Genomic DNA, 26453 nt, shown 5'->3' with positions numbered 1-26453 from the left:
ATAGGCCACTGGTAACCTCACCTAATTTACGCTTTCCCCATAATTGTAACTGCTGCTACTATCTGCTTTTAATAAAGAGAGATATATTAAATACTTTTTTTAGTTGATTGTTTTCTATCCACAATTTTATGGTTTGTTTCTGTTTAGGGGAGCTGGTATGGTTGCCAATTACATGGCCTTGCCTTCATATATACCACACATGCCACACAGTTCAGTCATAGTATCCCATTCTCCAGGATGGATTCATTGTCCAGGAATGGGCATGTCCCAAAATAAAGGTTGATTAGAATCTTTAGAGGAGACTGGTGTAACCTATCCACCAGACAATCTTTGGTATCCAAGAAAAGACTTGATAAGAAAGTGGACATACAGGGAAACAAAGCAGACTGAATGATACAGAGTCCCTTACCTGAAGCAAGTCAGTTTCTTAAAATTCCCCATAATGTAAGTCCATAAATAACTCCCTCTTCATTCCACCAATTCGTGCCTCACAGTTACACTATCTATGAGTTCCAGGACATTCCAATCAGAGAAATTAATATATGATGTTGTCCAGGAGACCTGGCAGAAGCGAGTATAGATGTCTTCAAAAGGAGAGAGTATGGGTGTGCTCAACCCAGGATGCAGACCCAGATCAAGCATGGACTGTATGAACTCACTCATGAAACAACAAACACAAGCAAACAACCGTGAACAACAGTCAAAGACAACAGGAAACCACAGAACTAAAACCCTCCAGTTTTTATGGTAATAGAGACATGAGATAGGCAATAGATTAAGTATTTTTAAAGAAATAAATAATAAAAATACAAGACTGTAAGAAATTACAGTGTTGTTTTATCCTCATTTGAAGGCTCTTTTATCACAAGAAGTTATGCTTGTTCAGAGACTGTCCTTAACGAAAAGGGAGCCTACACAATAACATGTGGTTCAGGGGAAAAAAACATATTTTTCTCTAAAGAGAATTCGGGGACCAGTCATTCTAGGTAGGATGAAGTGCCTTGATAATTGTGTTGTTGTTATTATTACGGTGTTTATAATATAGCTCACAAAATAGCAATATTTCTGTTTGATGGATGGGCTTAGTTTTATAGCTTATTTAGTTAAAACTATTAATTTGTAGCTCGTATATAAGAAACAAGCAAAAACAAACTTGCTGGAGCTTCTACCTTTGATTTTTATCCTAGGATTCAGGTGTCATTCAACATGACTTCTGTTCTTGAATCTGTTGTATGCAGTGGGAGTTATTGATTTCTGAATAGCATTAAATCTTCCAGTTATGAAAAAGAAAGAAGTATACTTTATGATAAAGGAGAGAGATGGAGGTGAAGTAAGGTTATCTACAAAGTAGAAGGTTAAGGGAAGACAGAATTTTTATGTGGCTGTGAACTGGGGGAGCATTGTGTAGACACAACTTCTGAAGTACAGTGCGTACTGTGATGTGCCCCTCACTGTGAGTCCGCCAAACTTTCAAAAATTTTCCAAATTACTGTGTCCTATTGTATGTTTGTTCCCTACTGACTTACGTGAAATACTCAAATTTTATAGAACAGTGTACTTTTTAAGTCCAACTCTATAGGAGTCACAGGGTTAGTCCATAAGGTCGAGGGCAACTGCTAATACAAACGTTAGAGAATAACCATAAAAAAGAAACTGCTCTAAAAATAATAAAATAAAAATTACAAGAGAAATTATAATAGTAGTAGTACATATGACAGGCATGGCTAATACATTTATTCTATAAATAGTTTGGATTGTATTCCCATTGGTAGATACCTTTGGTAAGATGTCTTGAGATATTAATCTTTGTGATTTTTCTCTTCTGTACAGTTTTAAGTGTTTGATTTCTCAATGAGAGTCAAAGTCAGACAAGTTACCCAAGTGTAATTCAGGTAAGTAACAGCAGACATTCAAAGGGGGGGAAAAACAAACAAAAAAACTCTCTATGTTTTGATTTTGGCTTCTGAAGCCAATTTTTGATGCTTTTAGGGATAAAAAGACTTTTAAAATTCTAATTTTTTGATATACAAGTGCTGGGTTTTCTTGAGTCAGGCTAGTGGTTGGGGTGCTAGAAGAATCTTGAAAATTTAACAGTTAGGTCTTGAAAGAGGTAGTAGGTAGAACTAAGGCAATGACAATGGATTGGAAGGAGAGAGATTCAGACTATTTATTTTCCTGGGAAAACTAACTGAGAGTAAATGGGATGAAGGGAGGAAGATAGGGTGGGGATCACATTATTTGAGCACATGTGATTAGATCAAAATGAAGAATAATTTAAGGATAAAATTAAAGTATATACACCTCACAGGATTGTGATGATTAAATGAAATATTTATGTACAGAGCAGTACCTGGTCTTTGGTAAGTGCTCAAATATGTATTAGTAGACATAATTTTACACACTAATTTACATTCATATGTTGACTCAATAAAACATGTTTTAAAAAATTGAAAAGCATATGAGTAAAGCTGTTGCCAATGAACTTTTTGAATTACTGCTAGGGACTTCTGTTTTGTATTACATATTTTTATGATGTTTGATTAACTAACTATGACTTTTTAATCAAAAAAACGTGAAAAAAACACCTACATGATAAAACCACATTTAATGGGAAACCAAGCTATCAACATGAGCAGAAAAATTCAAAAACAAAGGCTCTACATGGAGGTTACACACTTTCAGGTAAAAAAAGGCCCATTTAAGTAACACCAAAGAACTCAGAACACTGTCTGGCTTATGGTAGGTGCCCAATAGTGAATTGTCAATGAATAATAAATGAAACACATCCCAAGAACTTAGTGCAATTTTGAATATAATACTGTCAATAATCCTGATAGCATGGGTGTTCATTTTCACTTGGAAACTAAATTGCAATATATTACGAATTTTAATAGATTCATATACTTCTTCCAGTAATCTCATTTCTACTAATCTATTTGGAAGATATAATATTAAATATAAAAAGAAATTAAACCATTTCACAAACTTTCATTTATTTTATTATGATTCGTGCAATCAAGTAGGCAAATTAAACTATGAAAATAATTAAAGGAGAATTTATAAAAGTTGCAATATAAACAAAAAGTTCTCAATAACATTCCAATTATATTTTTATTATATTCAACTGCTTAAATGCAATAAGATAGATTAAAAGAAAAGCTGCAATTATATTGTTCATCAATTTTTCATGAGCACAGCTATTACAGAAACGGGCTAAGACACTTCACACTGAAGAAGTGAAAATACTGTATTCCCAGTAGCTGTATCACTGGTTTTAGGTATAAGTAGACAAATACTCATTGTGGCATTGTCTGGGGGTAATGTTTAATACAGCTGAGTCAGAGACAGAATTGTCAAGCAAAGAAGAATATTTTTATTTCAAGTAAGGTACTCTTATTCCTCAAGTAAGGAATATTTTAAATATTTTCAAAAATATTAGAGAATTTGAATATTAAACATTTTGTTTCTAAGTTGAATGTAGGTTTTTTATTTGCTTTTTGTGAAACACTTCTTTGGGAATAAAAGAATAAAAAGTTCATAAGTGACCTTAATTTTTAAAAACATCATTTTTTTCTGTAGCATAATAATGGCAATTCTGATTATGGAGCACAGAAAATATTTTTAAAATTATAGCAATGAAACAGTTGGTACGTTATTGGGCAAAACATATACATTTAAATTTACATATAAAACATCATTAAATGCATTCTAGTTTATATACATAAAGTTTATATATAAATATATAACAAAAGATGGTAATAATCAAATTACCAATGTATAAATAAATAACAATCCTTGAGTAAATACTGTTATTAGTTAAACTAATTTCCTTCCTTTCTGAGTTTCTGAGTTAGTTTTTCAATTTGATATTTTATGATTTTAGTAAGAAATAGATCCATTATTTTAAGTTATCAGAAAACAGTAAGTAAATAGTTTTTTAAATGTGTTCTGAATGATTGTTTAATTATTGCAAACTACTTTGTTTCCTTTGAATACTACTAAATATTTATAATTTTAACAGAAATTTTAATTTATTCAAAAATCACCTGATGTGTAATCTTTAGTCAGTTTATTAATTCTCTGTTTCTCAGATTTTTAACTTCCATGTTAAATACAGGGGGCGATTTTTAACTTTTGTTCACCAGGATGAGAAACTACGGTCTGGTAGAGATAGGTACATTGTGCCTATCTCATAGGTTATTGTCAGAAATAAATATGATAAAGAGCTATTGCTATGCTTGCCTTATCTTAAACCCTCAGTAGTTGCTAACACTCAGTGTGACTTTTGGGATTAATTGAGATGACAGTTATAAAGCACTATGGCACAATGCGAGCAACATAGTTTATTATCATTATTAAGAAGGATTTGAAAATCAGAAACATAATAACTTGGTTGTAGGTTGTATTTTAATTTTCATTCACTGAAAATGCAGAAAGCATGGACATAACACTTTTCAGACTCATCTTGAGACTGTTTGGCATAATTTTTAGTCTTTAGAGGCAAATAGTATCATTCTGACCTACCAATAACTCATACATGTGTCAGAAAATAATTTAGGCCATTCCAGCCAGTGTCATCGGTGGCCAAGATTAGTCTTGGAATTGTCACAGTCAAACCTATTTGAACATGTAAACATAGAAAGTCTTTATATTGAGCAAATCGTTTTGACTTTAGAACTGGAACAAATAAGAGAGATTCCTTCTCTAAGTCCCAGTTTTATAGTCTGAGAGAATTTAAATGACTTTCAAAAGTCAAACAGAACATTTGTGAGATAAGAGGGAATTCAATATTTCAGTCAATGATGAAAAAAAGAAAAAAAACAAAAAAAAGTTTGTACATTTTAGCCTAACATTTCTTCTAGACATATGGTAAACCTCAAAAAAATTTTAGAGATAGGATGGAGTAACTGGAATAAATTTCTTTGTCAAAAATATCTGACTTTCAGGAGAAGGTTCAATAAGAGAATGTAAAAAAGATAAAAGTGGTCCGGTTGCAATTAAACTTTATGGTTTAATGTAAACACTAAGTAGAATTTAGTATTTGCATAATTACCTTTATTAAATTATGGTATATTTAATCTCTCTATAGTGTTTGCTAAACATATATTTTTCATTCTTTAGAAGTCGCTGAATTTATAATTCACCAAAACCTCTAAAAATTAATGAGCTATAATTATTATGTCATTTACCAAGATGCTTAAAATGAAGTTAATCCATTGTAAAGAACTAACTTTAATACTTTCTTACTTTCAATCATATGAGAACATTAAAAGATCTAACATATATTTAGTGCTAACGGTGTGCCAGACAGTGGGTTAAGAGTATTCAGACCTCGTGTCATTTAGTCGTCTGAAATCTTATTAGTTTGTATTAGTATGTTTACCCTTAAACTGGAAGCAAGCAACATCCCCAGAATCATGTTATCACTGGGATGTGAAACTGAGTCTCAGTATGTTTTCAACACCTATCAACTTCATTATACTGCTCTTCATTAAAATACCTGTCAATATATACATAACTTATATGTATCTTCTCTAATAATTTTTAGTATAAATTCAGGATTTTAAATTCCAGTGTGCTTACAGGATCCTATTTCCCTATTTAAAAATTAGCAGTTATATAAACTGACCATGGATAAAGATATTTGAGCTCAAGAGGAGCTAAATTTGTAAATGCCCATGTCCATGGTGATCACAGCAACCATGTTGGTTTTATTCCATGAGGGCTAGAATTCTACTACAGTGATGTGGTATTTTCAATGAGGTCATGCACCAAAATCATATAATAGAAAAGTAATGTCTTTCTTATATTCCATTTTGCAGAAGTGCAATGCAAATAAGAGTGTAGTAAAAGTAAAATAAAGTCAGAATGGAAATATGTCTTCTTTTCTACCTTTTTTTAATAAAGAATATATATGCTATTAGAGTTTCCAATCTAATTGTTACTTCTTCCCTTGAGGCAGTTTCTTATTGCCTGTTTATGGATTCTCAGACAGATAAAATAAAATTTAAAAATACCATAAGGAAATATAAGAAAAACTGGTTTTTACCATTTATAGTTACTTGTGTGTCATAAATCCTTTAATGCTTAGGACGTGGAAAATAAAGTTAAATAGTCTAGGGTTTCCAGTCAAGATGGTGAAGTAGGTAAACACTGTGCTTACCTTATCTCACAACCACATTAAAAGTACAACTGAACTACACAACAACCACCTAACGTCTAGGTGAACAGAAGTCCTATAACTAAGGACAGGCAGAAGAAGCCACGTGAAACTGCTAGGACGGGCAGAGATGCAGAAGGGGCTGGCCCCATACCCACGGGTAACCATTATGAATTAGGAGGGATATCTCAGCTGTGGAGGTCTGCCCCCCCCCCCCCCAATCACCAAGGAGCAAGGGGTCTGGGCTACCCAGCCCCAGGTTAAAGGGAAGTCCCCACAGCTTATGGCTGTGAAAAGCAGAGGAGATTGTGGCTGAGTGAGACAGAGGGCTGCTGGAATTCCAGGCATTCCTTTTAGACGGCAAATGCATGGACTTACTCACTGATGGACTCACTTGCTCTGAACTCCAATGCTGGGGCAGCAGCTCGAAAGGTGATAGTGATATATGGGAAGGAACTTAAGTGTCTGGCTCCAGAGTAAAGCCTAGAGGAGCAGGTTTCTCTCTGCCCCCAGTGGCTATTCCATACAAATGGCCTGTTTTGGCTCATATTACAGATTTCCGAAAATTTCTCAAAGGTCCACAAACCCCAAACAAGTAGCATTTGGCCTCGACATGCCCTATGCCTATTGCTAAGCAGTCCCAATCCCCACATTAGTGGCAGCTAGCCTCAGTTTGCACCTTAGCCTCTCCCAGGCACCTACAAACCCAGCATAGGTGGTGCCATCTAAGAATAGCTTTGTGGATCATTCCAGGTGGCCCCTGACAAGGTATAGGCTACAGCTGAACTTGGCATGCACCAGAGCCTCTCCCCAAAGGTCCAAGAACCAATATACACAGAGGCAAGCTTTAGACCACTCCAGAGCTCCATGCAAACACCTCCACAAATGACACACACAAAGGACAGACTGGGCAGCCACTGAAGCCCTGCTAAAGTGAGTCCTGTTCTGTAGGGTCAGCCTCTGCACCAAAGCTCCTCAACTGTAGTTATGGCCAGTCCTCACAACTAATCAGCCTGAGGGTCATTCCCTCCCACTGATGTGCAAACAGCTATCAAGGATCAACTTCAACAGGGTGGCACACCTGGAGCATGTGTCTCTGGTGACCAGGGAGACTGTGACACTGCGCCCCACCAGACTACTACTATGGAAGACAATTCTGCTAAGACCAGGAGACATTGCAGCCATATCTAATACATAGAAACAAACACAGGGAGGCAGCCAAAATGGGGAGACAAAGAAACATGTCTCAAGTAAAAGAACAGAACAAAGCTCCAGAAAAAGAACTAAACAAAATGGAGATAAGCAATCTACCAGACACAGAGTTCCAAACACTGGTAATAAGAATGCTCAGTGATCTCAAGGGGAAATTCAACAAAGGGATAGAAACATAAATGGAGATAGAAAGCATAGAAAAGCAACCAGTTGGAAATGAAGAATACAATAACTGAAATGAAGAATACATTAAAGGGAATCAACAGTTTGTTAGATGAAGCAGAGGATCAAATCAGTAATTTAGAAGATAAGGTAGCAGAAAACATCCAGTCAGAACAGCAAAAAGAAAAAAAAATAATCCTACCCCCCCAAAAAAAAATGAGAGTTTAGGGGGCCTCTGGGATAATATCAAGTATACCAACATTTGCATCATAGGGGTACGAGAAGGAGAAGAGAGAGCAAGGAGTTGAAAACCTATTTGAAGAAATAATGATGGAAATCTCCCCTAACCTGGTGAAGAAAATAGACATACAAGCCCAGGAAGTGCAGACAGTCCCAAACAAGATGAACCCAAACAGGCCCACACCAAGACACGTCATAATTAAAATACCAAAGTTTAAAGACGAAGAGAAAATCTTAAAAGAAGCAAGAGAAAAGCAGTTAGTTACCTACAAGGGAGCCCCCATAAGACTGTCAGCTGATTTCTCAACAGAAACTTTACAGGACAGAAGGGATTGGCATGAACTATTCAAAGTGAGGAAAGCAAGGACCTACAACCAAGATTACCGTACCCAGCAAGGCTATCATTTAGAATTGAAGGACAGATAAACACCTTTCCAGACAAGGAAAAGCTAAAGGAATTCATCACCACCAAACCAGTATTATAAGAAATGTTAAAGGGATTTTATTAAGGAGAAGAACCAAAAAAAATTAAAAATATGAATAATAAAATGGAAATAACTACATATCTGCTAACAATTACTTTCAATGTAAATGGATTAAATGTTCCAATCAAAAGACTTTCGGTGGCTGAATGGATAAGAAAACATGACCCTTACACATGCGGCCTACAAGAGACTCACTTCAGATCGAAAGACACACACACAGAGACTGAAACAACAGGGATGGAAAAAGATACTTCATGAAAATAGAAACAAACAAACAAAAAATCAGGGTAGCAATATCTATACCAGACAAAATAGACTATAAAACAAACGCTATAACAAGAGACAAAGAAGGACCCAGAAATTCCACTTCTGGGTATTTATTCGAAGAAACCCAAAACACTAATTTGAAGGGATGTGTGCATCCATATGTTCATTGCAGCATTATTTCAATAGCCAAGGTATGGAAGCAACCTGAGTATTCATCAGTGGATGAATGGATAAGGAAGAGGTGGTACATATACACAATTGAATACTACTCAGCCAGAAAAAGAATGAAATCTTGCCATCTGCAACAACATGGATAAACATAGAGGGTTTTGTACTGAGTGGAGTAAGAAAGGTAGAGGAAAACAAATGCCATATGATTTCACTTATATGTGGAATCTAAAGAGCAAAATAAACAAAAAAAACAGACTCGTAGATAGAGAACAGCATGACGATTGCCAAATCGGAGGGGGCTTAGGGGGATGGTGAACATGGGGAAGGGATTAAGAAGTACAAATTGGTAGTTGCAGAATAGTTGTTGGAATGTAACGTACAGAATAAGGAATATAGTCAATTATATTGTAATATCTATATATGGTGTCAGATGGGCACTTGATTTATTGAGGTGATCATCTCATAAGTTATATAAATGTCTAATCACTATATTGTACATGTGAAACGAATATAATATTGTATGTCTACTGTAATTGAAATGTGTTAATTATAATAAATAGTGTACATGCTCATTTCTCATCTCAAAACAGTGATTTAGTATCTAAACTCTTATATTCCTAAACTCATATTAACATGATAAAAAATATATTCACAAAACAAATGAATTATTGATTATATATTGAAGTCTTTTGATTTCTTAACTAGGAAAGATCTTTCCAGATGTTCATGAAATTTAGTCAAGTCCTTAGCATTTGGAGAAACATTGCCAGGTGGGCAAACATTTTCTGTATATTCGTATTGCATTCTGTGAAGACTTATTTGTAAATGTTTGTACATCACGAAGAGATCAGTTACAATGTATCTTGATATAAGTCAAAGCTTATAAATGATTCTCCTGGGCAAAAGTAGAAAGATAAATTCTGAGTAACAGTCATTTGACGATCATCTTGACCTACCTTTATTGCTTTAGGAATGTCATACATTTAAAGTTATCTTTCTGAAGCATTAACTTGCACCTAGTCTCATTCTGTTCACAAACTATGTCAATTGGCAGAATTCAGTAAAAATAACTGCATTTCCCCTGAACCCTAGAGGTCATTGTAAGTAAAAGCCATTTAACTTACTTTCAACCTTAGAGTTATGAAGCATTTTCAGTATTACTGTCTACATTGACTTTTTTAATGCAAGTATTATCCCAAAGCAAGAAGTGCCCAAGGGTTACCTAAAAGCCTTCAGTAATTTTAGCAAATGTTTGACATTTAAAAGACATGCTTTGCTAAACTGTAAAGACATATTTTAACAGCACATTCTACAATTTTAAATTATGAAGTATGTGGGATTCTAATGCAAATCATACTTGGCAGCTTCTTATTTTTTTAAGAAATGGAAATGTGTTTAGGGGGAAATTAAAACAGAATGGAGCATATTATTTTTAAATGCTCACAAGTAAAGTAGATGGTTGATGAGTCAATGCTATCTTCAATGTTTGTTATTAGGCGAATTAGTAACCAACAAAATGCATCCTGTTCATTTTTTTTAATTTTTCATTTTTCACTTACTGTTGGCATTCAGTATCATTTTATGTTAGTTTCAGGTGTATAGCATAGTGGTTAGACATTTATATAACTTAAGAAGTGATCCCGCTGACTAGTCTAGTACCCACCTGGCACCAGACATAGTTATTACCATATTATTGACTATATTTCCTATACTGTGCTTTTTATTCCCATGGCTGTTTTGTAACTACCAATTTGTACTTCTTAGTCTCTTCACCTTTTTCACGCAGTCTCCCAATCCTCCTCCAATCTGGTAACCATCAGTTTGTCATTCTCTCTATCGGTCTGTTTCAGTTTTGTTTTCCACTGTAGCCTGTTCATTTAAAAACAAACAAACAAACAAACAAACAAGCAAAACATAGTGATCTTAAATAAGTTGGCCAGAGTAAGAGTAACTTGTCAAAATCCTAGCAAATTATAAACTTCTGGCTACTACTAGTTGTCTAGGGAATTAGTCTGGTGGATAGTTACAGAATTCAATTAATTAACAATAGATAGTACGTCAGTCTAACACAAGAAAACATAGTGCTGTAGAATTCACATCCATGAGTTTTGTGAGGACTGGAAAGTGTTAAGAATGACAAGACCAAGTCAGATAGTGGAGCTGGAATAAGAAGACTTCGAGGTACATTCACAGATATCATGGTCTAAATGAAGCAGTGCTAAGAAATTGAAAATAGGTAACGCTGTGGCCCATGTCTCACTGTTTTGAAAATTTTTTAAATTGGTATTTTGTGTTTTTACCATCTGTGTCTGAGTTAAGTAACTTTATTTATAAAATATACTATTATTTTTTTTAAAAATAATGTAGAGCATTGCCTAACATAGTATGGAGCAAAACCTTGGATCTGGTGTTTTGGAAAACCCAAATATTGGTTTGTCCATCACTCCTAAGTTGATCAAGCTGTGAAAACAATCGGACCAACACGATCATGAGACATGTGATCTAAGGGAACAGTAGTCCAGTAATTTACATGAAGAAACGTAGACCAAAATACTCCAATTGACTAGTTAATTCAATCCATGCTGCCACACTGATTTTTGTGTGAAGTTATAATTAAGTAAAGCTATAGTGAGGTGACCAATCCCAGCAGCTATAGAACACATCCTGTGGCCTACCCAGACAGGGACCAAGTGAGCAACCCTACCCAACAGCTGAGCATAGCCTCTGGCCCCTGCATGGAGCCTGAACAATGACGCTGAGCAGCCAGAGTCTAGCCTAGAAACCTACCCAGCAACAAACCTCAGCCTAAGGCCTTGCCTGAATGCAGAACACAACCTGTGGCCCTCCTGAGTCTGGGAGCCAGGACAGCCATCCAGTCAAAATGTGGAACATGTCTCCTGTCCCGCACACTGCAGTGTAAACCTGGAGGCCGTGCCCCATCACAGAGCCAATCACAGAGCCCTGCCAAAGACCACGCCCAACAGCCCATGGCTGACCCTATAGCAAAGCCCAACTTACATCCTCTCCCAACTTCAGGGCATAGCCTGCAACCACACTTGATTTCAGAGCAAGGCCTGAAACCTTGTCCCACTGTGAAGCCTGACATGTGGCCCCACCTAAACACAGAGTCCACCAGCAGCACCATCTAATTGGGAACATAACCAGAGGCCTCACTCAAAGAGGAGCAATTGCAGATCACAGCCCACAGACCTACTCGATTGTGGATTCCAGCCAGCGGCACTGCCCTGTCAATAAACACAGCCTGTGACTCTTTCTGACTAGAAGTGATTTCAGAGTCCAGATAGTGGGTCCACCTGACCTCAGAATGCAACCAGCAACACCATCCAACTGTGGAGTCCAACCAGGGCCATCTTCCCGCTTCAGAGTGCAAGTAGTAGTCTCTCCCAAACAGAGACAACAATAGCAAGCCCCGCCTGCCCACAGACAACACCAGCTGATCTGCCCAGGATCCCAAGGTGAGCTGACTGGTGAAGGTCTTTCCTGCCAAAGTGAACCTGTGATGTCTGGAATAGGAGACTGCTGACCTAACACCCTGATAAAAGCACAAGGTTACATGGACCATGGAGAATCAGATAAAAATGGCACCACCAAAGGAAACTAATAATCTCTAATGAGTGAGTCTAGAGACATGGAGATTTATGAATTACCGGCCAAAAAATGCAGAATAATCCTCTTGAAGAAGTCAGCAAATCACAAAATCACACAAACATCTAAATGAAATTATGGGAATTAAATGTATGAACAAAACAAGAAGTTCAGCAACAACAATAAAAAAATAAAGAAAAGAAAACCAAGGTTGGAGGCATTACACTTTCTAATTTCAAATTATACTACAAAGCTAAGGTAATCAAAACAGTATAGTATGGCAAAGAAACTGACACAAAGATCTATGAAACAGAATCAAGAGCTTAGAAATAAACTAATACATACATGTTCAACTAATTTTTGGCAATGGAGCCAGGACTACTAAACAGGGAAGAGAGGGTCTTTTCATAGATGGTCTTGCAAAAACTGCATATTCACATGCAAAAGAATGAAACTGGATTCCTTTCTTATACCACTCACAAAAATTATCTCCAAGTGAATTGAAGTTTACAAGTAAGACTTAAAATAAAAACTCTTAAACAAAACAGGAAAAATCTCCTTGACATTGGTCTTGGCAATGATTTTTTGAATATCGTAACATATAAAGCACAAACAATAAGCAAAAATAAACTAGTGGGACTACATCAAACTAGAAAGCTTCTGCACAACAAAAGAAATAATCAACAAAATGAAAAGCAACCTACATAATGGGAGAAAATTTGAAAATTATATCTCTGATAAGGGATTATTACCCAAAATATATAAGGAATTTATACAACTCAGTGGCAATAAACAAATAATCCAATTTAAAAATGGGCAGAGGACCTGAATAAACATTTTCCAAAGACACATACAAGTTGCTAATAGGTACATGGAACTGTGCTCAACATCTCTAATTATCAGGGAAATGAAAATTAAAACCACAATGAGATATCACCCCCCCTTTAGTATGTCTATTATAAAAAAGACAATAAATAAGATACGCTGGCATGGGTATGGAGAAAAAGGAACCCTTATGCACTGTTGGTGGGAATGTAAATTGATATAAGCACAGGGAAAATGCTATGGCGTTTCCTCAAAATTTAAAAATAAAACTACCACGTGCTCCAGCAATCCCACTTCTATATGTGTGTGTGTGTGTGTGTGTATATATGTGTGTGTATATATACATAATGAAATCACTTTTTCAAAGAGATATCTGTACTCCTATGATAATTGCAGCATTATGCACCATAGTAAGACATGAAAACAACCTGAGTGCTCATCAATGGATGGATAAAGAATATGTGGTGTGTATATATGCAATAGAATATTATTCAACCACAAAAACAAGTTCTGCCATTTGCAGCAACATGGATGAATCTTGAGGGCATTATTCTAAGTGAAGTCAGACAGAGAAAGACAAATATTATATGATGTGGAATCTAAAACAAATAAATGAAAAACTGAACTCATTGAAACAGAGAGGTTATTGATGGTTGCCTGGAGTGGGGAACTGGGTGAAGGTAGTCAAAGGGTACAAATTTCCAATTTCAAGATGAATAAGTTCTGGAATTCTAATGTACAGTGTAGTGACTATAGTTAAAGCTACTGTATTGTATACATAAATGTTGCTAAGAGTAAATCTAAAAAGTTCTGAGCACAGTAAAAATGTTAACTATGTAAAGTGATAGATGGGTTAACTAATTTTTTGTGCTAATCATTTTGCAATATACGTGTATATATACACCAAATAACCACATTGTATACCTTAAACTTACAGAATATTATATATTAATTATATCTCAATAATCTTGGAAAATAATTTTTAAAAATCACTAACAATATGAAAAATAAGTTAAAGTCATCTGAGAAAGATTAAAGCAGTCATTAGAAAATTTTTTCAGTGAGCAATTAGATCACAGTTAAAACAAATGGAAAAAGCCTCTACAAAGAAAAAGAAGATAGAAAGAAAAAAAATAAATGGAAAATTTAGAATTGAAATGTGCAGTTACTGAAAATAAAAAAAGAAAACACTGAATAAGTTCAACAGCAAAATGGAGATAACAACCTGTAAATCGTAAGATGGAACAATAGAAATTACCCACTCTAAACAATAGAGAGAAAATAGTCTGAAAAAATGAATAGCATGACTTCATAGCTGTGTGACTATAACAAAAGATCTAATACTCATAAAAATTAGATCAAAAGATCTAATCTTATAAAAATCTTGGAAAGAGAGGAAAAAGGACTTTCTCAACAAGTCCCAAGCCATCTAATCAATTTTACATGTGTCCCCAAGATATACTCTTATTCACTCACCTCCATGACAATATGATCCTGTCTCTATTGCCCAGATCACTTAGCTCCATAGGTTTTCTATAATCCTTTCCTTTCCCTTCCCTTCCCTTCCCTTCCCTTCCCTTCCCTTCCCTTCCCTTCCCTTCCCTTCCCTTCCCTTCCCTTCCCTTCCCTTCCTTCCCTCTGTACCCTCCTCCTCTCCACCCCAGCTCTTCCTCCCTTTCCCTTTCATTACCACAAGTTCTAATATTCCTTCTCTACTCCCTACTCTTTAGGATTCATTCTAAATGACATTCCCTAAGAAGTCTTTTTTTGGAGATGAGGGGTGTGATAAATAAGCAGTCATGAAAATGATTTAGTTTGATTAAGAAACAATATCTAAAGGACTTTGAGAAATGTATGAGCTAGCATCATATTGGTCTGAATGAAACAGAAAGGTCAAAGGATAACCCTTTTTCTTTCTTCACATAAAAGTAGTCGAGAGCTAGTCAAACCAAGGTCAAAATAGCAGCTTTGAGTTATCCAATATCCGGCTTCTTTTGTTTTACTATTTAATAATAGCACTGGTTTCTAGCCTCATGATTACATCATGATCCAAGATGGCTGTAAATGGTCCAGCCTTCTGGTCTGAGTCCCAGGTACCTGAAAAGGGGGTAAGGTAAGGAAGGGGATATGCCAGTGGACTGTCATCACTTTCAGAAGACTTTATTTAAGTCCCACCCCACAATTTTCCTTCCCTGGTGGCCAGAAATTAGTCACTTGACCATAGTTAGCTGCAAAGAAAGATTATAAATGTAGTCTTTTTAGCTGGGGGTGGGGGGTAGTGCAGGCATTATGGAAAAGTATGTATTTAGATAGGCAATGACCAGTCTTTGCCATAGGCAGTTTCAAAAATGTTTTGAAACAACACATGGACAAAACAATTGAATTGTGTCTCAAGTTGAGAGCATAACTAAGTACATATTATTACATTTATTTAAATGGATTGGATTTGAGACATCAGTACGAACTCTTGCTTAATATAGATACAGATAGTTACATATGAAAATATCAGTCCATATGTGTTTATTCACAGGTTAGTACACCCACATATATCTCCTTTCTCTGTCATCTGAATAGGGCTAGAAGCAATGATACTCCAGTAGAAATGACCATACCTAGTGTTTTGTGTTTTTCAGTTATATGTCTACCTTTGACTATGGTAGTCAACAATGATCTAACTTTATAAATATAGATTATATAAGGTTTTGAATAAGTGTAATTGCCATTAAATAATAAAAAAAAGGTTATAGAGAAGTGACTATGGAGTCAAAGAAAAGTTGGCTTTAGTGATCTTCATGGAAGTGTCATCAAGTTATCATAGAGCAATAAGCCCACCTGTCAGCTGTAACTCATAACTGGGTATTGACTGGTCTGGGTTCCCTCTCTTTGGTGCAGAGATGAAAACACTGACAAATTATAACTTATTTCCTCCCTCACTTTTTTGTTTCGGTTTCTTTCTTTCAGATTTAGACTGTTATCCTCAGAAAACCTAACACACCTTGAGAAGGTAAGCATCAATAGTGCTGATTTTATTTTTCATATACATCAATTACAATCATTTTATTTTATAATTTCACCCTGGAATAATTCAGAAGTGAATTTTTGCAGATATGCACAGAGGTCTGTTTTACTGAAATCTTTTGGAGTGATTGGAGAAAAAAAAATGTGCAGCAGAAAGGGCTAATTAGAAATCAGCTATCATAATACTACACTTTAAAAATTAAATTATAGAGTATTTATGTCATTAGTCATTAAATGCCACCTAAAAATATAGAACATTAATAGTATGGATATTATGTAGCTGATAAGATATTTTTGCATGTGCTTATATCATGATTAAAACATGCTTCAATTGTAATATTTTATAAGGAAGAGCAAGAGCAAGACATAGTTTATAATCATATAAACTATGTTTACAGGTAGAATACAGAAGAAAAGAAATGATTTTAACAATTATTAACTTTAGATAGTTGATAAATTGCTTGTGTTACTTTAATTTTTATATTACTTGTCAATATGTGCAATGCATTAAATGAAAAATTAATTTCAAGTAATTATGAGCTATATTTTATATTAGGTTTTACATTAGTTATCTTTTTTATTTTATTGGGGAAGGGGAACAGGACTTTATTGGGGAACAGTGTGTGCTTTCAGGACTTTTATCCAAGTCAAGTTGTTGTCCTTTTAATCTTAGTTGTGGAAAGTGCTGTTTAGTTTCAAGTTGTCCTTTCAGTCTTAGTTGTGGAGGGCGCAGCTCAGTTCCAGGTCCAGTTGCCCATTGCTAGTTGCAGGGGGCACAGCCGACCATCCCTTGCGGGAGTCGGAACCGGCAACCTTGTGGTTGAGAGGACGTGCTCCAACCAACTGAGCCATCCAGGAGCTCAGTGGCAGCTCAGCTCAAGGTACCGGTTCAATCTTAGTTGCAGGGGATGCTGCTCACCATCCCTTGCAGGACTTGAGGAATTGAACTGGCAACCTTGTGGTTGAGAGGATGCGATCCAACCAACTGAGCCATTCAGGAGCTCAGTGGTAGCTCAGCTCAAGGTGCCTGTTCAATCTTAGTTGCAGGGGGGCGGAGCACTCCATCCCTTGCGGGACTCGAGGAGTTGAACCAGCGACCTTGTGGTTGAGAGCCCACTGGCTCACGTGGGAATCAAACAGGCAGCCTTTGGAGTTAGCATGGAGCTCCAACCTCCTGAGCCCCCGGGCCGGCCCAGTTATTTTTTTAATTAAGCTCTAACAACCCACATACTTGTCATGTATGTTTATTAACATAAAGACCTACTTTATTCTTACATATGGATTCCTACTATGCTAACTAAATTGAGTAGACTTATTCTATGAGGAATGCATTTATAAATTAAAAATAAAAGATTAGCAATTTAGTTAGTATTTTGCTGTTTAGAATCTTATAATATTTTGAGTCACCAAAATGTGTGAATTCATACAAACAATTCAACCAAATAAAATACTCAAACATTTACTTTTTTGGCAGGATTTGATAGAATAGGGAGCCATTATTCAGACCTCGATTTTAATTATTTATATTACAAATGATAAAATAATAATAATAATAATAATAATAATAATAGTATGTCTTAGCACTACTGTAGTAAATTAGCACAAAAGGGTTACTAGTAACTCAGTTTCAACATTTTTTTTCTAAAAGCTTTATTCAAACCCTTGTGGGCATCAACAAAGCATAGTGTATGCACTGCTATTCATGAATATTTTCTGTCTCCATAAAGGCATTTTCAGAAAATGGCATTGTTTGAAAAATTACCTTGAGTATAAAATGTTATAAATAGTGATTTTATGCTGTCACCAAAGCTTCAAAAACTATAGAAACAATTAGTTATTGCAATTACTTTAGTCCATTATTTATGAAAGCAACCTAATGTGCACATGTCAGCACACATACAAACACACACACACACACACACACACATTATATATAATTTCATGAATAATTTTAATGATGGTTACTAAATCAAAAAGGGGAAAAAATCTGCAATTATGCAATAAGGAGATTTGCTAATATATATGGACTAAAGAGAAAAAAGTTGAAAGCAGGGATGAGATTGTTATTCAAAATAATGGAGCAAAGAAAGTTTTGACAGAAAACACATTATCAATGCAAATGTAGTATTTAATATTTTGAGTATAGTTTTTAATTTAGGTAGAATCTATTAACAATCAATTCTATACATGATTAGATAAAATTTATGAAATATTGAGGATATGAGGATGTAACCCCTCCATTACTATATTGTTTCTATCAAAATTTCCATTTAGGCTAATTCTCTAATCAAAATGATTTTTAAAAAATCCTTGAAGAGACAAAATAAGAACTAGAGTGTAGAAGGTGTGATACTGATTACTGACAGAGAAAATAACAAATATCTCTGAAGTTAAGAATGAAGTAATGGTAGCTACTGAAAGACACATAACTACAAACAGAAAAGTCCGTGTAGATTTAGTAGATGGCCAATAGGCTGCAAATTGTTTATCTCCATTGACCAAGATGTGGTTGATTAATCCACTCCTCAAATTCAGTCTAACTTTTATTGAGAGAATGGAATATAAGTACAATGCGTGAATTATAAGCCTAGAATGAAAGGCGCTTTGCAGCTTCTACTCTTGTACTCTGGGAACATGGCAGCCATGTGATCCTGCCAGGTAAGCCTGTGAGACGATAAGAAATGATGAAGGACAGATATAAGTCCTCCCTGTTGAGGCCATCATAAACTGGCCAGGCATCTACTGTGAGAACATGAGGGTGCCCAGCTGAGACCAAAGAACTATTCACCTGTGTCCACCCCAAACTGCATTACTACAGCATTGGGAATACGCAAATCCTTCTTTTATAAGCCACTAAAATTGAGATCATTATCTGTTATGCAGCAAATCCAAACAACAACAACAACAAAAAAAAATGGTATCATGGTTAGAATGCTACCGTAAGAAAACCTGAAATATGTGGGATTGCCTTTGGGACTGCAGCTCTAAGCAGATGCTAGAAAAGCAGCAGGAAAACGGTTAGGAAAGTAGTGAGCTATCAGTTAGTGGAACTTAAAAAAGTGGTGAGAAAATTGCAATAGCAGGTGGGGAAAATGTTAACCATTGATTCTTTAGTTGATGTTGGCAAACAATAAATAATTTATGCTCACTACATTTGGACATAAACTGTTCAGATTTGTAAAATGGTGAAGTAGGAAACTCCGAACTCCCGTTTCTCCATAGAAACATTGAAAAACAAACAGAAACTGCTAGAGCTAATGTGGTTGGAATCACAGAAAGCAGTCAGAGATTTACAGGAATGAAGTGAATATTAAATCAATAGAAAACAACTTGGAAATGGTTGGAAAGTTTCATGGCATTTTTATTTATCCATTTCCCATGGTCTTGAAGACACTGATCCACCCTCAGTGTGGATCCCTGGAAGCTGATGGAAAAGGGAAAAGGGCAGATTAGTCCCAAATTTTTGTGTTTGATCTATTTTGCCTTTCTGGGGTTACCTAAAGGACTGTTGTGAGGTGCTCATCTTTGTTCTAACTCCTGAGTTCATTCCTCATGGAAAAGAGGTGGACATTGCCTGAAAATATTGTAAGGTGACCAAAATTCCACAGCTGCCTAAAGCAAAAGAATACAATTAAGACGTACAGTAGAGTATCTAAAGCATGGGAGAGAAACCTGGAAGAGTTTCTTTGGGAAATTAGAGCATTCAGAAGTGCCTTTGTATGCTGGACTGATTGGGACCCTCTGGGTGGAGAAATTTACCAGCTTCAACTATTAAAAACGAGATTGCAAACAATGAAAAATTCAAAAGTGATCGTCAGTGGAAGACAATGATTATACCTGCATTCTGAAACTTTTATCTCAGGGAAGTAAATAAAGAATAATTAACATCTCATGAGTATCCCTACACAAAGTTCTGAGAAACATGATTTCACAATCAAGATTCATAAAACCACGAGGAATCCTCTGCCATGACATGAGTGAAATTCATCAGAAAAGCAAACTGAAAAACAGCTTCACAAAAACCACATTGGAATCATCGATACAAAAATAAAGGAATAAAATAAATTGCATATTAAAAACTAGCAAGTATATAGTTTAAAGTAATAATTTCTCAAAATTAAAACCTAAAATTTTAAATTAAAAACTACATAATGACCCCAAATAGTAAAAACTAAAGATTAAAAATTGTATACTCATTATACTAACACAGATAAAGAGAGATCGCCTGAACTGGAATACAGAGTTAAATAAAAATAAGCATATTGATATTCAGAGAGAAAAAAAAATGTGAAAAATATGAAAAATGTTAAGATACATAAAAAATGGAGTAAGTTCTAATTGCAGAATTAGAAGAAGAAAATGGAGAAGAGGATAATGATGGGTAGGGGGAAAATATAGATATATAAGACCTACAAATATTGCAGGATTGCTAAACAATACAAATCATCGACATTACAAAGCACAATATAGGAGAGAGAGAGAGAGAGAGAGAGAGAGAGAGAGAGATGATTGAGGAGAGATATACATCTAAATAACTTGAGTAAAACTGTAGAAAAACGAAGACAAAAGGAAGAACACCTAAGCATCAAAGAAACAAAAAAAGTAGATGACCTTACATGGGGTAATAATTAGACTGACAAAGGACTTCTCAAAAAAAATAGAGAACAGAAAACTTTGAAATAATATGTTCAAAATAGTGAAAAAAAATGATATAAATCTGCTATGCCCAGTTAATCTAGTTTTTCAAAAGGATAACACTGAATAATGATGTTTTCAAACAAGCACATATTGAGTCGATAGCAATTACAGAAAGACATATTCACTTGAAGAAGAGTGGAGATAAGTCAAAAAGGTCAGAGAGGCAGAACAAGTATTGACTGTCTAAAACAAAAAACTAAACATGTATAATTTATGGCATAAAATAAATAATAGAAAATAATAACATATAAATTGAAAGAGAATGACTGGAGTTAGAGTTATAGAATTAACCTTGCACGTTGTTAATTTATATATGTACATTTTTATTCCCACTGTAAAATGAAAGAATATAAGTGAGATTTTATCTTAGTGACAGGAAAAGGCAAGAAGCAGAGCAAAAAGGAACAGAAAATTTGAGACCAGCACAACGCAAGGAAAACAGTGGTAGATATGATCCAGATGTAATGTTAATTATGAATTAGATGAATTCATAAAATCCTTATAGTACAAGATAAATGCTCTGTCAAATAATTAATCATGAACTCCTCTTCTGTTGCCTATTTAGTAGCTTTGTATCAGACTAACCTCCCCACTGAGGAACACATAAATGCTGGATAAAATCACACAACAACAAACAGAATGGTAAGGTCATCGCCGGTTAATAAAACCACGCAGGCTCTGAGTGACCAAATTCTGGAGAGCAGGCAATACAATGGGGTGATGACGATATTCACGTTATCTTTTTCACCTGGTGGTTGTGCCCAGTGTGGACACAGCAGAACCACCACTAAGCTTCTTAGCGATGCTGGTGCTTCTCTCTCCAGACATCATTTATAGTTTTTGAACATGACGTGTCTTCTGGACATTACTTGGAATATAAACATGTGCTGGTTTTTTGTGTCTTAATTATCATATGCATTCTAGTATGTCCTCTTTCTTGTGCCCTTGAACCCTGCCATTATCTGCTACCAGACAATTTCTGGCACTTGATCATCCTTAGAATGGGGCCCATTGTTATTTTCATGTTTCATGGAATCATTCTAGCAGCAAGTGTGGATTATGCCCAAGGTTTATTGCCAGATGCTAAACCTTCTTCCTTGGGACAGTGCTCCAAATCATTTACACAAAACATTCAAGTAAAGAGGGAATGCTAGTTCTTAACAAGGTTCATAGCTTAATTTAGCCTTCTTTGGCAGATTTAGAATTCAAGAATTTAGGGCCATGAACCCAGATATCTCCATCCCTGTGTCAGGGTCCTCTGATTTCTAATCCAAAGCTCTAACTTTGGTGCAGTGTGTCTGCTTTGGTTAGGGCTTAAACCTTCCTTGGAGCTCAGCTTTTCTGATGATGATTTCTTTGCTCTGACACTCAGTTTTCTCTACCTTCTTCCTCAAGGTATGACAGACTACTTGCTGTCAATCAGATAATCTGGCTTTCCCAGTAAGCTTTCATTTGCTACTTAATCTCTCTCAGATTTGAGTTACTTTTTCCCTGGTGTGTCAATCTGGTTTAGCAGTTGCCTCCTGAATCCAACGTCTGTATTTAATTTTCTATTAAACTGTGAAAATAGTACCACAAATTTAACATATAGTTTAAAATGGCAAATACTCATTATCGTAGAGTTTGTGTGAGTCAGGAATCCCGGCATGGCTTAGCTGGGTCCTCTGTTTAGAGTATTCTAGGTTGCCATCAAGATATGGGCTGGGCTGCAAACTCATCTGGAGGCTTGGCTGGAGCAGGACTGTATTCCTACATGCTTGGTGTTAGCAGCATTCAGCTCCTTGTAGATGTAGTACTCAGAGTGTTGCTTTAGATCATTTTTACTGTCTCTTGGCTGGAGGATGCCCTCAGGTCCTAGAGGTCATCAGAAGGCCATGCCATGTGAACTTCCACACAGTAACGGAAAGAGAGAAGCACTAGCAAGGTGGGAGCTGTCATCTTACTTAACATGATCACATTATTATATACATGTAGTTATGTACATATTGTCACCTCTGTCATAGTCTGTAGTTTAGAAGCAAGTGGCAATTCCCACTTACACTCAAGGGGACAGGATGACACAGAGTCAGAAGTAGAATGTAGAGGTAATGGTGGTCACTCCGAAGGTGTGTCCACTGCAGTTTGTATAATTACTCTTTTAATTCATAGTTTTCCAATAGTTTATGCATTGTACGAGCTTGTACATTTCCTTCCACCAGTATAGTAAAATATTCCCATTCATCACCTTTTTTTAAAGTTTTAGCAGTTACCCTGCTACCTTGTCTCAGGGGCTATATGTGTTTTATTAGCAACGGCAATAGGGTCGTTCTTGCCAGGCAGAAGCTGACTAATTCCATTCCGAAACACCTCTGATTGCGTGTGCTCTCAGACAACTTTTGGTTTTTCCAGGCAGCAGATTCTAATATGGAAGTCAGAGTGCAGGATGTTTGTTTGTTTGTTTGTTTGTTTGTTTGTTTGTTTGTTTGTTTTTTAAGCTGAGACCTTGGGACCAACACACACAGGAGGAAGGAAGGAAGGAAGGAAGGAAAGAAGGAAGGAAAGAAGGAAGGAAGGAAGGAAGGAAGGAAGGAAGGAAGGAAGGAAGGAAGGAAGGAAGGAAGGAAACCAGACTGGGCAGAGGAAGAAGTGAAGTTGGAATGTAATCCAGGGCAGCCTCTGACCATTGCACAGGGAGATCTGGAACTGAAATAGCCCATCTGAAATTACCCACCTTCTGCTAGAAAGACTGCCTATTTTATACACTGACCACATTCAGTTGTTGGATATTGGTGTCCCTGGGATGGTATGAATGAAGGTGATGCAACTTCCCCAAATTGAGTTAATCCCTGCAGGTGCTGAACGCTGAGGCTGTCTTCTAAGTGCACTCCTAGCAGCAGTTCCTTCCACAAAGGGAGACTTGGGTCATCTATTTCTGAGTCTAAAACCACTACCCACTTCCCCTTCAGAACAAACTTATTCCACCGTCTATTGCATGTATTGGCTTCTGACAGCTCCGCAGCTGAGTTCCTTTTCAGGAATTTCCCTAGTTTCAAGGAATGTGCCTTTCACGAGTCCATGGGGAGAAGGTAGCCTATGGCAAATATCTGATTAATATTGGTGGAGGAGGAGAAAGGATGGCCCCGACGCCTCAGTTGAGACAACTCTGAAGTTCCATTGTGGTTACAGGTTTCCATGTGGGATTGCCTGAAGCCTCTGTTGCCTCAGAGTTGAACTGCTCCCTTGCTCCCTCTTTCTATTTCTTCATAGGTGTTATTCCCAAGAGAACATTACCAACAGAACAACACAAAAAATGCGCGTACATATATCAGGAACCTGACCTAAAACAATTCTGATAACTTTCCAGTTTTCTGTGATTTCTCAGATAATATAAGCAGTGGTTTTGATACCATGATTTTAACACATCTATTTTGACATTTCTCTTCTTCTATAATACCCACGTTTTCTGGCATTCCTTGTTCCTGTCTGGTATCCCTTCTTTGTATCTCTTAATGATACCTCCTTATTTGACTAATTGCTAATTTTGACTTACCTTTGGGTTTTGTCCTCAGCTCTCTTTTCTTTTCTGTTACATATTTTTCTGTATAATCTCTATATTGAAGGCTTCCAATTGCTATATATATACTAACATCCTCCTTGAGTTCCAGACCCCTGTATCCAACTGCTTATTGACAATTCTACTTGGATGTGTAATAGATATTTTAAACAGAACATGCTGAAAACATTACCTATGGCTGCCTAACCACTTTTGTGCATTGATAAATCTGTTTCATTGACAATACTCTCCATCTCAGTAAATGTCATCACTGTCTCTAATTTCTCACACCAAAATCAAACGTAGTATCTTTGATTCTTCCTCTTTTCTTCATTCTCTACATACAATCCATGTATTGTCAGCCCTATCTCTAAAATGTAAACAAACGCATTAATTCTTACAGCTCCCATTGCCATCTTTATTCTGGAAGTCTGGCTAAAGGTTTTAATTGCTCTTCACCCATCCACTCGTTCCCACCAAGAATCTATTCCTGACAATGGAGACAATTTAATATATTTTAAAATGACAAATGATACCTCTCACTCTCAAGCTTAATGCTTCAATTGCTTCTTCCTCACCTTTGGATGAAATTTACATTTCTTATCACAGCTTACATGGCCCTAAATTATCTACACTGTCTGACTCTCCAGCCTTTTCTCTTTCCTTCAAGGCTTACTGTATGTTCAACTTGGAGTCTGTGCAGAGACTGATAACAGAATCTCGGCATCCATCCGTCCCTTCTTCTGTTCTGTAATATAGCCACCTGAATTGTAGCTGTAACAGGCTGGCAGCTGCAGACTATATGCTTCCAGTCTCTTTATTGAATTGGGACCAAATGTAGACCAATGTCATGTGAAGAGAGGTAATATTTTTCACTTTCATGCCATTTCTATGAATATTGCTGCCCTGTGCCCTTTCTATTTTCCTTTATACTTGCCATGAAATGCTGAGAACTGGAGTAGCCTTGGGAGCTGAGGATGACACAGCCACACAGGAAAGCCAGGGCCACAAATCGGGGAGTTGTTGAGGGAGAAACACGTTTCAATCTTCTTTAAGCCACTGTGCTGAAGGTTGTTTGCCTGGAAGACTATTTCCCCCAAACTTTGCATCACTCTATCCTTTTTATCACTTACATCTATGATCAAATGCCCTCTTAAAGGAGACTTCTGTCCTTTCACCTGTTCTAAGAAGCTCTCTATCCATTCACCATTAATTGAAAGGATCTGGTTGTTTTATTTTCTTTTGCAATGAGAGAAGAAATCTCATCTACCTTATTCAAAACTTATCAGTTGCACACCCAGAGTAGATATTAATTAAGTATTTTTGAATGTGGTTAAACAGTAACTGTCTTTTATTTGATGTTTTCCTAACTCAAATAAACTATGTGGTAATTTAAGTAGTAAATCTTTGGCTTTTTTCTTTGCTTAATAGACAAGTATTGACAGTATGTTTTTGAACAATATCTGAAGTGAGATTATGCTTTGTTGCTGTACATATATTGCTAGAAATATTTAAATATGTGAGAGGTGATATGGTAGGTGGAAAACAAACAAAAACATACATTTCATAGAGTTTGCTATTAAAAAAAAAAGACTTAATACAATTTTATATTATATCTTCCAATTATTTACTTATTTGAAGTTTAGAACATACTAAAAGTATTCATGGAAATAGAAAAATATTTCTGGGGCTAATTTTACAATGAGGGAGTGTCCTAACTTCAATGGAGGGTCTATTTTATCTGGGACCTTTACAAGTAAGTTCTTCATCCTACCAGAGAAAGCAGAATAAAATGTTCCCCATTTACCATCGCACACTACAAAGAATTTGCCTACCAGAGAACACTGATAATGGCAAACAGAGTATAGCCAGAAAACCAAACATAAATGCCAATACACAGATAGAGAAATGAATGAAAAGCTACAGCACTCAGGGTCAATCCTATTGTTTAATAAATATTAATGTTTTCCCAGAGGATAATGGAGAAAGAGAAATCCTCCTTTAGAAATCCACAATGCATTAAACAAGGACATAAACAAAGATGAAGAATTCTCCAGCCATGTATTTGTAGAAATAA

General features: G+C 36.0%; 1 long non-coding RNA gene across 1 annotated transcript in view; it reads left to right on the top strand.

Moving 5' to 3' along the window:
• The first annotated feature begins 1827 nt into the window (after positions 1 to 1827).
• LOC141571286 (uncharacterized) overlaps positions 1828 to 26453 on the top strand; it is a 161907-nt gene continuing 137281 nt past the window's right edge. The window contains exons 1-2 of the long non-coding RNA XR_012496047.2: positions 1828 to 1892; positions 16090 to 16132. This is a non-coding gene — a long non-coding RNA (uncharacterized LOC141571286). The remainder of the gene's footprint in view (positions 1893 to 16089; positions 16133 to 26453) is intronic.

Source organism: Rhinolophus sinicus, chromosome 16, assembly GCF_057876585.1.
Source record: "Rhinolophus sinicus isolate RSI-liver-muscle chromosome 16, RSI-T2T, whole genome shotgun sequence".
Taxonomy (NCBI): Eukaryota; Metazoa; Chordata; class Mammalia; order Chiroptera; family Rhinolophidae; genus Rhinolophus; species Rhinolophus sinicus.
This window is presented reverse-complemented; position numbering and strand designations above follow the sequence as displayed.